The sequence below is a fragment of the Helicoverpa armigera genome, chromosome 5, assembly GCF_030705265.1.
Source record: "Helicoverpa armigera isolate CAAS_96S chromosome 5, ASM3070526v1, whole genome shotgun sequence".
NCBI classification, from domain to species: domain Eukaryota; kingdom Metazoa; phylum Arthropoda; class Insecta; order Lepidoptera; family Noctuidae; genus Helicoverpa; species Helicoverpa armigera.
This window is the reverse complement of record NC_087124.1, coordinates 8758101-8773364: the sequence shown is the minus strand read 5'-3', so window position 1 is coordinate 8773364 and position 15264 is coordinate 8758101. Positions and strand designations below refer to the sequence as shown.

The window sequence follows — 15264 nt, the reverse complement described above, 5'->3', positions numbered from 1 at the left end:
GCGTCATCATCACGGTTCTTTGTTATTCCAGCCACATTCGCTTACACTTAATGAAACTTCCAGCGTCCAATTAATTTTATTGTAAATAGAGGGTGTTTCGACGACATTATTAATTCAGAGCAGAATTATTTAGGCATTCGGACTTGATAAAACTTAAAACCTAGTCGGACACATGAAGCGTAGTTTTTTGGATGAGCAAAGATGGGCATCTATTTACGCATAAAGTTGAACGTTGACATAATAGGTGGCAAATGTTAAGGCAATCCGTAGTAAGTGATATTAATTTGATGTAACACACTTTCATACCGGTCGGCGGGTGTTGGTCTGCGCCGCAGTGTCCGCACGACCGTCGACTCCTGCGCAGCACGCGCTCGGCCTCTTGCTCACCGCTGAGCAACCATTGCGGTTCACTTCGCATCGGTTCACTTCAAACATCGACAAACTAACGCACACAGTGAAAATAACAAAGTGATTATCTAATATCTGGTAAATATTTTACGGGATATAAAACCACCAAATTCGAGGTTCGTATGTCTTATTTTATATAGAAATGTGTAATAATTTAATAACTTTATCCCTACTAGTTACTAGCAGGTTTATGTCGGTTACCGGGTACTGAAAACGAAATGTCAACCTATCATTAAAGTGAAAAGTAGAGCGGGTTGTATAATGCGTTAGTCCTGTTTTACAAGGGCTGAGTCTAGGCGACAATACCCACTAATGTATCACTTACCTACAGTTTGAAAAAGGGTATAGTATTTTACTACAAAAAATCTTTTTCATGTAGACGGCATAGGGGAAAGTTTGAGGCAGCTGCTCTTTACAAGTAAATAATAAATATGACATACAACGCTTATTGTTTGCATATCAAAGAAAATCTTCAAACAACAATTCTGTTTGAGGAACTGAGATGTAATCAAATAAAGATGTGCAACGTGTTCTTAGCTAAGTGAAATGTACTAACAGTCTTACTAAATCGTTTAACTTAATAGTGTTTTGTAGTTAAAACTCGTTAATTTTACTGCTATTTTTATTTTTAGATTGACGTTACAAAATTTATGCTACTGAATATCTAATTGGGCAAACAGATTTATCTAATAGCTAACATGCTTATACTAAAGCGTCTCAACGTCAATTCATTACTCAACGATACTTTCAATTTTCATCGAATAGAAATCAGAAAGAAAAACAATCAGAGAATTTAATTATCGGCGTTTGATAATGGGTCGCTCCACTTAGCTAACGAAGTAGGCATCTATTAACTAAATAAAAGCTTAGTCCCCATTGTTTGTCAAACCATTTCTCAATTCCAATTTATCAGTTCTCATGAAAAGTGATTCCTCTTATTTATTTATTTATTTACAAATTTGTACACACTCAGTGAAACATTACAGTTCAAGTGAAACCAATAAGTAGCGAAAGTTTCGAAAACAATATATTATTGTTAATGGTAAACATTACATATTATATTACACCCGAAGGTTACGCCGTACTAACATTATTATGAGCTTTGATTTTATTATCATGCCTCGTCTAGGGAAAACTGTGGCAGGTATAATATGTTATATTCCATGTTCCCAGAGTACTACATAAAATACATAAATAAACTTTATGGCTCAGAAAGTCAGTTATGCCTCAAAGACAAATAAAACCGCAAGGGTGGAACCGTCATTCGGAAATAACATGAAATAATGTTCCATCAACCCTCCACGACTTCCGTAAACAGCTGTCACATTATACTTAGATTTAGCCGAAACTGCTTAAAGTTTTGTAATCATCAAATGCTTATCCATATTACATTCGAATTATTTCGGCATTCGATTCATTATAATGCACACGTTGTTAAAAAGTAGGCAGTGTTTATCATAACCGACTTAATGATCGCCGCGGAATTCAGGCAATATTATTGCATCGACCACTTGCGTAAAGTGGAACAAAAAGAACCAGTCCTAAGTTACCGCTCCATTTCATACGATACGCACTCACGATGAAAGTGGAAACACATCGAACATTTCCCGCGCTGTATTCGATAGCCTCATATCCTTCGCAATATCGGATGCGGCGTGCCGGGGCGGTGCACGAGCCGCGGCCTCTTGCAAATATCACCGTTTCAACTACCTATAAAGTTCGGAGCGCAGGAGTCATTTCCATGAGTAAATAAGAGATCGCCGCCGCGGGCTCGACTCTGAACTTTCACCGTTTGTTAGATTTGCTCCTCCGACAAAGATGTCACGTTGCGTCATAGCATTTATGTCACTAACAAGGCGTGTGCGCACTTTTATATAAGTGTATAACATATTCCACGGCTACAGTATGACCATTGGCGTTAGTAAAAGCTCCTTGCTGGTACTTAATTGTGCAATTCAAGTTTCCTTTGACCGTATTTAGAGGGAGGGAATCGGTTTTTGTGAGCGATTGACCCCATTCGAGGCGATCGTCCCGAGCCCCAGCAATGAATCACGACCATTATGCTGCGATCGGCGACTGATCGCAACTTAACACACTATTCAGCAACTCCGCCCATAGAACTCGATGATTCTAGCCAGTTGTAAAGTTTTATGTAGAACTTTCTCAATGTTGTATACAACAGAACTTATAAATAAGCCTATGTATGTATCTCAGTTACTTTTATGAACTCTTCGAATAGAAAAATAGTGATCGAATTAGAATGACCGAAGCATCATTGGGCGTCACAATCATAATGTGGCTATCTAAAAATTTATTATTTTGAGGTACTAAAAGTCGGACTTACTCGAATAAATGTAATAAAATAAACGTGTTTCGATGTATAACATTAACGAGGCTGAGGCTGAGGCTGAGGCTTTTTCATTATCGTTATCATAAAAAGCGAATCCTCTTCAAACCACGTTCGTCGTCATAGAGACATCATGATTGCACGTGCAAATGTCTTTTTACTTTTCATTATGGGCGATAATAAATTCACACTTACCTGGGGAAATCCGTACATCTACCCTTTTTTATCTGTGGACTGGCAAAATTCGAGCTTAGCCCGTGCAATATTTAGCAGAGTCGTTTACCCTTTGCAACGTGGAGCACTCGAAGGTATATATTCTGTGTTTTTTCCCGCAGTGTCTCTATTTTTCTTCGTTTCTATTCAGAATTCAGGACAGGTTCTCGTAAAAATACAACGCTATTGATATACTGGTTTCCGCTGTTCATAAAACGGTGGACAGCTAGAACGAATGGTTTATTCAAATTCTATCGAACTGTGACTGTATTTATTGCCGATATTGAATTGAAATTCAGGAACCTAAAAAAGATTTGCCTGTGTTTTAATTCTTCTAAGTGCTGGATATTTTTTAAACAGGAGCTGAGCAAAATATACTATTAAGTAGCTACAACTAATATTACTTATGTACGCAAGAATATTTTTATTTGTCCGGAGCTATAACAGCTACTGACAGACACAAGCACACACTGAAAACTTAAAACTGGCGTTATTTATTCAGACGGCGAAAAAAAGAAAATCCTGATCAATTTAATTAAAGACTACCTAATCTGAAAAGATTACCTGCAAGATAAATTAAAAGTTTGCGTTCTCGATTAAAAGATCCAACCCATATCCAAAAGAAATTAGTCGTTTCAGAGTTCGGATCCCTTCTTAAAGGTCGATTTAAGTATTTATGAAAGCTTTCTGAAGCCTCTGTAATGTTGTTGAATGTCAATAAATAATTAATTAATTGATATGAATATCCAAGAGATTGGGCTTTAATAATTCCCGGCAAATTATTTATTGAGTACACAGTTCGTTTTACGAGAGATCAAAATGCAGAGAAGCTGTTTGTCATCTTATTAAGTGTGCCTTTTTATTTTATATTCTTTTATTCAATTAATAAAAGAATATTTACCCGTGCTGCTTAGATGTTGTTTCCTTTTGAAGATCTAGAAATTTTCTTTAAAAAAATCATTCGCTCATTTATTTCCAAAAACTCTCATACAAATCCTCATTTGTCCAACAATTGTGGGTTAACAACGATGTAATTTTACACTTAGTTTTAATCAGGTGATTTTTTTCTGACGTAAGAGAGTAACAACCGCGCAACTAGGTTAATGATCACCCCTCGTTCACACCATACATACGTATCGTAATAATATTATGTAGCCTGTATAAGCGAGACCACACAGCGTTGTAAAGCACGTATGCCGCTTTTTTTTTAATCCGCAAATTGTCACGTGTTTACATTACATTCGTTTTTTAAATACATTCGTCATTATCTGTGATCTAAATTAGTTTTTAAACGTAGAACCCATGATTTAGAAACCGAAACAGTGTTTTGCCTGCCAGTATTTTAATAACAATCTAAATAAGTTTGTATATTATGGCATCTATAGATCATCATGATTGTTTTGTGTAGTACATAGATGTTTAATTAATTTCCCGATTGAGCCTTTGCGGTAATCGATACGTCCGCGATTCGATTAACTCTAGCTCAAGCTAATAGATGTAAAACATAGCTGTATGCGATAGCTACGTTGCAAATTGGAACAAGAAGTGCTATTTAGTGCGTGGCTGTTCCTTAATGAAGTTAATGATGAAGTTCTTGGTCAAAAAAAAGTGGACCCTAAAATCTAGATGTGTCACACCTAGTCCAGACAGAGTTAAAATTGAAACTACTTCAATAAAACGGACCCCAATCCGATACTCTATTTTCTAACAATTTCCTTTCTAGTCCCACTTATAAAAGTTTCAAGCGGATCCCTTTTTGTTATTTCTTTGTTGAAAAACTATAGCGTTTTCGTCCGTTCGTACAATAAACAGCTTTCCTGTTCACAATAGGTAACTAAGTATATAAAAACTGGAAGAACGATACATTTACAGAGATATATGTGTGTGTCCAAATTGTATAAGGACACGGACATATTTCCTTCCTGAGATGATCCTTTCAGAAATAAAACGAGTCCCTTTACGGACCTTAAACGAATATCGTCTTGGATGGTCATTTTTTTTCTTGTAAGGTATCAAGTAAATTAATATCAAATATAAAAGTATAATTTTTACTAGTTTAGTTGCGGCTTGCGTGAATTCCAAAACATTATCCCTGTTTACTCGTAAGAATTTTGTGATTCGTTTAAATCCATTCAGTACTGTTTACAATAAAATACAGAATTATCCATTCACGCTAAGTGTAGACTGAATATAACTACCAATATTATATCTATTATGAAATTCACGTGAATTATCGTTATATAAATTGGTATACGTCTACATAATACGTACGATGTATATGAGTTACCTACTGTTATAATTAATTACATTCATAATGAAGCCGGTTCGTTTGCACCAAGAATAGGCGATGGATTTTAGATCGGAAACTATACATTGGATTAATAATAATAAACCTTGCTGACAGGGTTCCTAATGGTGTTGTAAGCTCATAATCCAGGTATTATGGCGGTATAGAAAGAATAATGAGAAAACCCGGGCGATGATTAAAATACTTTTTCATGAAGATAAATTAAACTGAAAATAAAATTGAAAGAGCTGGCTGTGCGAGTCTTACTTATGTTTATATGTTACAATCATTCATTAATGTTATATAATAGGAAACAATATTCATCTTCATACATTTATAGGTATTAAAAAAATACATGCATGTGAAAGACATATTTTCTTGTGTATCATACATATTAAATGTAATGTATTTTTTACTGTGAAAATAAAAACGGAATATACGCACGACTTACTTATGATGTATTTTTATAAGTATTAAATTGAATGATTCTTTAATGCTAGCTTTATTATTTCTATAAGTAAATAAGCAAGAGTAAAATCCAGGCGGATCTGATGCCGACGTAAGAAATCACAATGCATACAGTCTGCGCTGCGGTTGAAACAACAAACAGGTTTTGTCTCTTGACAATTTGCTTGCTGCTCACTTTCATACTTGAGCACGTAGAATTCTCGTTGAAGATCATAATATTAAAACGAAATAGGTGCGTGTGTGTTCTCCTGTTTGTCATAAATAAATAAGCCTGACTACGTAAAGTACTAAAATGCTATACATTAGTTTCTTTCGGTAGCCAATCGAAAATAAAATAGATAAGTCTCACATGACCTTGTGGAAACGAAAATGTGCCATCGACGTTGTCATAGAAAGCGGACAAATATTACAAAACGGACAATGACGACAGCACTTCTTGCAGCTCTACTAATTCCGCTCAGATTACTAAGTGCCAAACTAATTAACTATTTATACAGAAACTTATATTTGGACGCAAATATTTTGTAACGTTTCAAAATATTTTGTGTTGTTACGTTGGCTTATTGCGAATGTTTCTCGTATACCTATTGTGTGGAAGCGTTTAGAATGTCGCCTTCTACAAATTCTGGTTGTCTACCTATACGGCTGTACCTGAGAGATCCAAAGTTATGTAGGCTTTCGTGTTAGGGTGACAGGTTAGACAGGTTGCCAAGGCATGCCCCAGTGTACATTTCTAAAGTTAGTAAGGAGAATATCTAGGTATTTATATCTTATTTAATGTGTGTATTACTAATGTATGCCGTAGTACGTACGTGTAGTAGTAGGTAATTCTGGGAAAGTGGTTGCCTGAATAAAACCTGATTAGAACGAAAATCTTCAAAGAAGAATAAACTAACAGTAATTTCGTTTCTTCACTGACGTTACCAAAATGAATGACCCGGTACTTAGGTGTATATTAAACATCATCAGTGGGTTTACATCACAAACCACACGCAAAGATGGTCGAAATAAATCCCTGAACTTGACAAAGCGAAAACTGTACAAGAAATTATCCGTTGAGCGACGGCCGGCACTGAGACGGATTATTAGGGTTCGTGGCGAACAAATGTTTGTACTTATACTTCACATACTTATATTTTTTATTCAGTGCGACCGTATTTCAAGCGCCAACGGGATAATAAGGGTACCTTTGTAAACTCTGGAAATAAACACAAATATGCTTCGCTGGAAATATAAAGTTGATAGAAAAGAAAAACATTATGAAAGCCCTGTAATTATTTGTTATGTCGTGTGCAAGAATCGTTGTTTGCTGCTTTTACAGAATGAGTAATATATTTTTAACGTGCATTGAAAAGATAAATTTTATTATAAAAAATATAAGGCTTTACAGGACCCAAACACTATGATAAAAGCATATTAATACCTAACCAAATTTATGGCTATTTTCATACAAAAACTTTTCACCGACTAACGAATTGAATATTCATAAATACGATATAATCGTACCGTTAATGCGAAGATTAAACGCCAAAAGCAACCCTACAATTTTGTTTCAGGAACCTTCATGAAACATTCATTTATCTGGCTAAGTCGAGTTTAAACCCGTCTGGGTTCCGTAGATTAACACTGGTTTAATATCCATAATTATGACAAACATATTATTATTCAACTTGGTGCCTGCGGTTTGTTTTATGATTTTAATAAATGATACAGTTTTAGTTTATGTATTCGGGTTGTTGTATTGTTGAATATTTAAACCGAGGATTGAGTTTTGTGGTTGGCGATGAAATGGCATATGTCCAGCTGTTGACTCTGGAAAATAGTGATCAATTTGGTGTACCAATTTTGAATATTCATTTAATTATTGAATTGGTTAGCCATTTTAGCTGGGAAAATTATGTATTTTGAAATGAGTGTTGTTCATTTTCGTACAATGATGTTTACTGACTTTTAATGCAGTAAATGGAAGTTAATTATGTAATTATTTATACTTATTATTTGGTATTACGTGTTAGGCTATGTTCAGATGGCAAGCGCATAGCGCGTGTCAGATTATGGTATATTTCTTGATTTTAACTATCTCTGTAAACGAACTTTAAATGACAAATTATTGAATATTTTTACTGTCTCTGTAAACGCACATGAAAATGAGGGTACCTTTATGTAATTGTTTTATGTTCATTAAATTTTATATCTAAAATCTTACATGTTTAATGATAAAATAAATATTAAAATTATCTTTATAAGTTTTAAATAACATTTGGTGTGTTTAAATTAGTTTATTTCAATTGTGAATTTAGTTATTTGTGTATAAAGCTTACTTGTCTGTGATTGGTCAATTGTGGCGGGATAGTATGACTGTTCGAAATAATGTTTTAAAATAGTCGTGGCACTTTTCTGGTGGACGTTGAGGTGTAGACAACACACGAAAGTTAAGTATTCTTCCTGATTTATACTTTCTTACTATGATGTGATTATTGTGATTTTTATTGTAATTGTTGTTTATATGTATTATTGTGCTGATGTTTAAAATGTATAGTAATCTATCGCTTTATACATGTCTATAAGATATATTTATGCTCTACTTGTGTAGTTACCTTGGGTACCGTATGGAATTATTTCTTTATGATTTATATGATTTATGTTCTAATGGGTTATAACCATACAGACAGAATTGTGTTGCTGGGGAGTTTGTTCCACCACTTCTTCTTCCCAGCAAAAACACATAGGAAGTGGTGAAGGGTGGGCGTTTTGGGGGCTGTCTATTGTAAAATCCTGACGTTCTAAAAGTGCTGTTTTGCAGCCAAGTTTGAATAAATGATTTTTCATTTCGATTTGATTTTGATCATAGAAAATGTTTTATTTATTTTTTTATACCTTTATGTTTATTCATTGCTTCCTACACTTATTCTTGGGATTTCAATAAATAAATAATACATTAAATTGCTCTATTATGTATCAAAATCTAACATCAGAAGTGGGATGCCCTGCTTCCAATTATATTTTTTTTTAACATATGGCCATGTTTCAGGATGGATACTGAGACAATCATAATGATGTGGCGCTTCCAGTCTTTGATCTGAAAAAAAAACGACAACGGTGCTACCAATGGTGCAACAACATTGAAACGCTCGCCAAGGATCTCACCTGGAGTAGCATAGAAACAGTGGCTAAGGCAGGTAAGGCCCTTAAAGGGTCTGCTTTGATTTGGTTGAATCGAACGTTGTGTCTACAGTGGTTTATGTTGAATACGGCTTGTGATGGTTTGTCAGACTGGCCAAGCGGTTTGTGGAAGGTTTAGCAGTCTAATAATACAACTGTTCAAAAATCAACAGGTTTGACTCCAATTCGATTACTTATTGGCTGTAATGCCAACATTCCATCAATTCACTGGCCTTAATGATGTTAATGTTTCTGAACCTAGTATATTGATGTCAGGGTAGATCGAGAATTAGCACGACAGCGGTTGCAATCGAAGGCCATTAAATTTCAAAATCGTTTTGATGCTTATAGGCGAAATACTATAAATTTTGAGATTGGAAATACGGTATATGTCAATAAAAATCTAGGCGTCATGACAAACTCGGTCCTAGATTAAGGGGTCCATATACTATAATTTGTATTCTTCCTAATGATAGGTATATTTTGAGGGGTCTAGGTAATTCACGAAATATTATTATTGCTAAGGATAAATTAAGATTATGGACCGGTGAATGGGTAGATGATAATGCGTCTGAATAGTATAATGTCTGAATAGTATAATGTCTGAATAGTATAATGTCTGAATAGTATAATGTCTGAATAGTATAATGTCTGAATAGTATAATGTCTGAATAGTATAATGTCTGAATAGTATAATGTCTGAATAGTATAATGTCTGAATAGTAGTTTGTAATGATTGCTGTTTATTTTGTCAGTTGCTTAAGAATAAATCGATTATATATAAAATCATTGTATTAACGACTAATGTGTGGTTTAATTCTTATTGTAATTACGTAATTAAATAGTAGACAAGATACTGTGTAGTAACTGTGAGTGGTTGGAATGTTAAACTGTAATTGTTATTCGCCTACTTAATGTGAAAAGTGAGGCGGTAACATTGTTATACTGTAGTTGTTATTCGTCTACTTAATGTGAAAAGTGAGGCGGTAACATTGTTATACTGTAGTTGTTATTCGTCTACTTAATGTGAAAAGTGAGGCGGTAACATTGTTATACTGTAGTTGTTATTCGTCTACTTAATGTGAAAAGTGAGGCGGTAACAATGTTATACTGTAGTTGTTATTCGTCTACTTAATGTGAGAAGTGAGGCGGTAACAAATTGTATTAGTTTTTAAGTTTCTGTTATTCGTCTACTTAATGTGAGAAGTCAGGCGGTAACAAACTGTATTAGTTTTTAAGTTTCTGTTATTCGTCTACTTAATGTGAGAAGTCAGGCGGTAACAAACTGTATTAGTTTTTAAGTTTCTGTTATTCGTCTACTTAATGTGAGAAGTCAGGCGGTAACAAACTGTATTAGTTTTTAAGTTTCTGTTATTCGTCTACTTAATGTGAGAAGTCAGGCGGTAACAAACTGTATTAGTTTTTAAGTTTCTGTTATTCGTCTACTTAATGTGAGAAGTGAGGCGGTAACAATGTTAAACTGAATTCGTTTTTAAGTTTTAAGCATTACCAATGTTTTGTAGACAGTATAATATAAAGAGGTACTTCGAGAGCGAAGTACAGGTCAGTATGGCCGTGTCAGATTATGGTATATTTCTTGATTTTAACTATCTCTGTAAACGAACTTTAAATGACAAATTATTGAATATTTTTACTGTCTCTGTAAACGCACATGAAAATGAGGGTACCTTTATGTAATTGTTTTATGTTCATTAAATTTTATATCTAAAATCTTACATGTTTAATGATAAAATAAATATTAAAATTATCTTTATAAGTTTTAAATAACATTTGGTGTGTTTAAATTAGTTTATTTCAATTGTGAATTTAGTTATTTGTGTATAAAGCTTACTTGTCTGTGATTGGTCAATTGTGGCGGGATAGTATGACTGTTCGAAATAATGTTTTAAAATAGTCGTGGCACTTTTCTGGTGGACGTTGAGGTGTAGACAACACACGAAAGTTAAGTATTCTTCCTGATTTATACTTTCTTACTATGATGTGATTATTGTGATTTTTATTGTAATTGTTGTTTATATGTATTATTGTGCTGATGTTTAAAATGTATAGTAATCTATCGCTTTATACATGTCTATAAGATATATTTATGCTCTACTTGTGTAGTTACCTTGGGTACCGTATGGAATTATTTCTTTATGATTTATATGATTTATGTTCTAATGGGTTATAACCATACAGACAGAATTGTGTTGCTGGGGAGTTTGTTCCACCACTTCTTCTTCCCAGCAAAAACACATAGGAAGTGGTGAAGGGTGGGCGTTTTGGGGGCTGTCTATTGTAAAATCCTGACGTTCTAAAAGTGCTGTTTTGCAGCCAAGTTTGAATAAATGATTTTTCATTTCGATTTGATTTTGATCATAGAAAATGTTTTATTTATTTTTTTATACCTTTATGTTTATTCATTGCTTCCTACACTTATTCTTGGGATTTCAATAAATAAATAATACATTAAATTGCTCTATTATGTATCAAAATCTAACACGCGCGTTTTGATAACGCGCGTTTGCAACTACATACATTTTATAACGCCTAACGCGCGTTAGCATGTGTACATCCTGAACAAAATGTATGTATTTGTAAACGCACGTTATCAAAACGCGCGCTATGCGCTTGCCATCTGAACATAGCCTTATACTGCTAGAATTCAAAATTTCGTCGTGTGAATATTTGTAAACTACTTCAGACATAAGTGGGCAGATTATACCTTCTTATGTATTATAGAATTTATTACCCGCAATGAAATTAAATTTTCTGATCTGAAACAAAGAGGGTCACATTTATTGCTTTTAGATATTTTATGTTGGGACTTACTAAAAGTTTATTTGTACTTTTGTGCCTAGCTATTCAACCCTTTTCCTTTGTACCTAAAAAGTATTCTTTTATATTTTTGACATATTTGGTAGTAATGTTATTTAAAAGGATCTATTTTCAGTCACAGGTCCCTTGTCGGGTTCAATCAAAGCGATACAACATATTTATGTACTTATGGTTTTACCTATTATCTGTCTTGATTTATAAGTGATTTTATTAGTAGGAAAGTAGGTGTCGACTTTAATGACATAGCGTTTTCTGACGACAGTTTTGGTGGCAAATAGATTAGTAAATGATGTTTATTACCCGAACTATTGTTAACAATGGAAAAGTGAGTTACTTTGCTATTAAAAATTGTATTTCACAGGGGTATAAATGATGATATTTCATTCCTATCAACTAGGTCGTTAGCCAGAAAGCTTCTGAAAGTTGTAAACACAACAAAAATGTAAAATGGTCGGCATTAACGTCGGGTAAACTAAAGAGGACATTTGGCACAGTTTTAACCACAATGCGGATTTCCACGTTTCACGCACTTTAAGCCAACATATTATACGAAACAAGAACTTTTAATAGCATTTCGTATTAATCTGAAAATAAGAAGATCAGGGGTTAAATCTGTTTGCATAGCGTCCCTTGTCCGTAGTCCAACTGATAGGAAATGACCATACAATATGTTTTAACTTTTCTTTAATGTTATGTGAATATACGTAGTTTTATCAATCACAGATTATGACAGCTATCTTTTGCTATCAGAGTTTGGAACCATTCCGTTCAAATGCACCTCTGCATTTTATATGACACAAAACTTTTTATTAAAAATGTCTATTGTGGCACCTACTTTTGTTGAGCATTCTGTTGGTCTAAACTCGAAGTAATATGAACATGAATTTCAGCCGAACTGCAGCCATACAGCGCAATAACGTGTTGAATTCAAATCTCAATTTGCATAAGTCGGTGTTCTGCAGCGTGCGCTGTGATGACGTACAAGTTACGTGGGACCCGCTCAACATTCAACTTAATAGCATCACTAGTGCACTAGTTCTAACACAATGAGAAAACAACTACATTTGGTAGTGATTTGTAGATTTGTATCTTATGTATTTCCAGCGGCACGTCCTCTGTCGTATTTATTTCGGAGATGCTCCACTATTATCGTGATTTAAAAAGTATTCAGCTTTTTAGCTCTTTTTATTATCTGCTAGTAACCTAACAATTGTATCAGGTGCCTATTTGTAGTTATACCTACCTAAGATACATATGACATAGTGTCAATATCATTACCCGCCTAGCGTAAAATCTCTGTTTAAAAATACTTAAGTGGTACACTTAAATTATGTCAGTTCAGAGAAAGGCTTTTATGATACACTTTTGTTTGAAAATGACATGTGTCCAGCAACTCAAAATTAAGTTTGTGAATAGGTCACCTATGTAACTTTTGCTTTGTCGTATGTGTAAATGTCAAAACTACAATTGTACGTGGATGCCTACACATCAAGTTCAGGCAATTCAAAGGCTGGGTGGGCTACCTTTGTAATTCAGAAGTTTGTTGCCTTTGACCATTACGGTGACTCTCGTTTGATATGATATAGGAGTCTGTGTAGCCTGTACCTATAAGCAATCAAATGATTTTAAACTTTTGGTACTATAATAAATAAATTTGAATTGAATTTAATAAATAAGTACGTATTTTTGAATAATTTTACAGATTGTTCACCGATGGCTATTAAAGTTAGCAAGTATGACCGTTGTTCAAAACCTTATTGCGAACGGATTCTGCCAAAGATTAAAGTGGAACCAAACTATCACATTACAGTCGTATCAAATATTTATACCTTGTACAGATCTATATCTCCAAGAGCAACAAAAGAGCATCTGGATGTAGAATATGTGCATTATACAGTAGTTAATAGTTCAGTCAGAATATAATAATTCCTTAACCGAACTCCACCTTAAGATGACGCTGTGATAGTAATGCGTACAAATCAATTCGTTTAATCCGTTCCATCTCTAGTTCCATAACAGATTAAGCGCCTGACTGGTAGTTACAATGCATTTAGCAACACCGTAATGAGATAAGACCTTTCACTGTTTGACAAATCAGTCACGTCGACTCTCAATGTTGAACTAGACCTTTTTGGACCCTTTTCGGTAAGACAGCATTATGATTGGTGTCCTAACGTTTTGTCTATTTGAATTAGGTATGTATTTATCATGCCTCGCAGCAGGCGTAGAATATTAGCTATTGTCCTACTTGACATATAAATGAATGTCAAGTTTGTAAAAGTAAAAAGTTTGGAAATTGAGTTGGGAGTTTCCTAACTAACACCGTATAAAAATTTTGGAATTGTTGAACTGATCATAGGCTTCATTTGTTTTGTATCGATTACTCGTGAGTCTATATGTCTACTCATTCATCCATCAATCAGATCAAACCACTGATATTCAGCCTCATCTGTTTACACTGGAGGCCGACCCAATACGCTTGGCAAAAAGGCTGCGTTCATCATATTGATTGATCAGTATCAAATAGCAGACTCCAAAGCCACGACAGTGTTTTATTTTCATTAATAAAAAAACATTCATTATTACGAACAATGTTAAGTAAACAACTGACTGCGCAACGCTGAGCCTGTATGTTTATGATTGATTTATTAATATTGTTTCGAACAACAATGAAAGTACGAAACCCAACCACGAGCTTAGAATGTGACGTAACATTCTATATTTGAAATTATTCCTACAACGCCGATAGTCGATAGCCCAATCAATCGATTTGTAAGTTCGATTGTCAATCGATAAGTAGTTAACAAAAAGATTCAATTGGCAGACCATTATTAGATTGATCAAGCAATAAAGAATACAAACTGACCTGAGTTGACCGATATCTTTTTATTTTCTTATAGTAAACTATTAAACAAATTGATTAGATAACGTCTACGGATGGTGTAAGTGTAAACTTAATTACAACACTTGGGTTAATAGCAAGAAAGGGAGGTGTGTGCGTTTAAGGGCATGTTATCAGTTCAAGCCATTTGTTAAATGGTTCCAGTGAGCGTGGGCGATTTCCACCGGCTTTTTGTATCATTGGCCAGCTGGACCAAGGGTATTGTGTAAGCTCGGTTACATTTGCTCTCAGATTATGTACTTGGCCATTATCACTTAAGTGAACAATACATTTATTTATGTACGTAATGGAGTAGCTGTCTGGTAGCAACTGATTGCGTGTGAGTCTAGTAGATATCCTTAAAGTTTTGTCATATTCTTACTAGTGTAAACTTTGTTACGTTATTGTCAATCGTACCAGATGAAAGTATGTAGGTACCGCAAATACATATCGGTATCTATTTCCGTATTGCCAAGAGCAAGTAAAAGCTAAAGCGGAAATATCCAATCGGTTATAATCAATATGCAAAATCGATTGGCATAAATTCAGCGCATTATCGAATCAGCACATTACTCGATTGTCGAGAATGCGTTGTGGTGACGAGAGGCGACGTGGCCGACCACCGTCAGACTCTGCAGACCGCAGTCTGACTTCTGACGC

General features: G+C 34.4%; 1 protein-coding gene across 1 annotated transcript in view; it reads left to right on the top strand.

Annotated features, from left to right (window-relative positions):
* The first annotated feature begins 207 nt into the window (after nucleotides 1-207).
* LOC110370844 (nose resistant to fluoxetine protein 6) overlaps nucleotides 208-15264 on the top strand; it is a 57168-nt gene continuing 42111 nt past the window's right edge. The window contains exon 1 of the mRNA XM_021326834.3: nucleotides 208-524. The gene's annotated coding sequence lies outside the window, so the exon portion shown is untranslated. The remainder of the gene's footprint in view (nucleotides 525-15264) is intronic.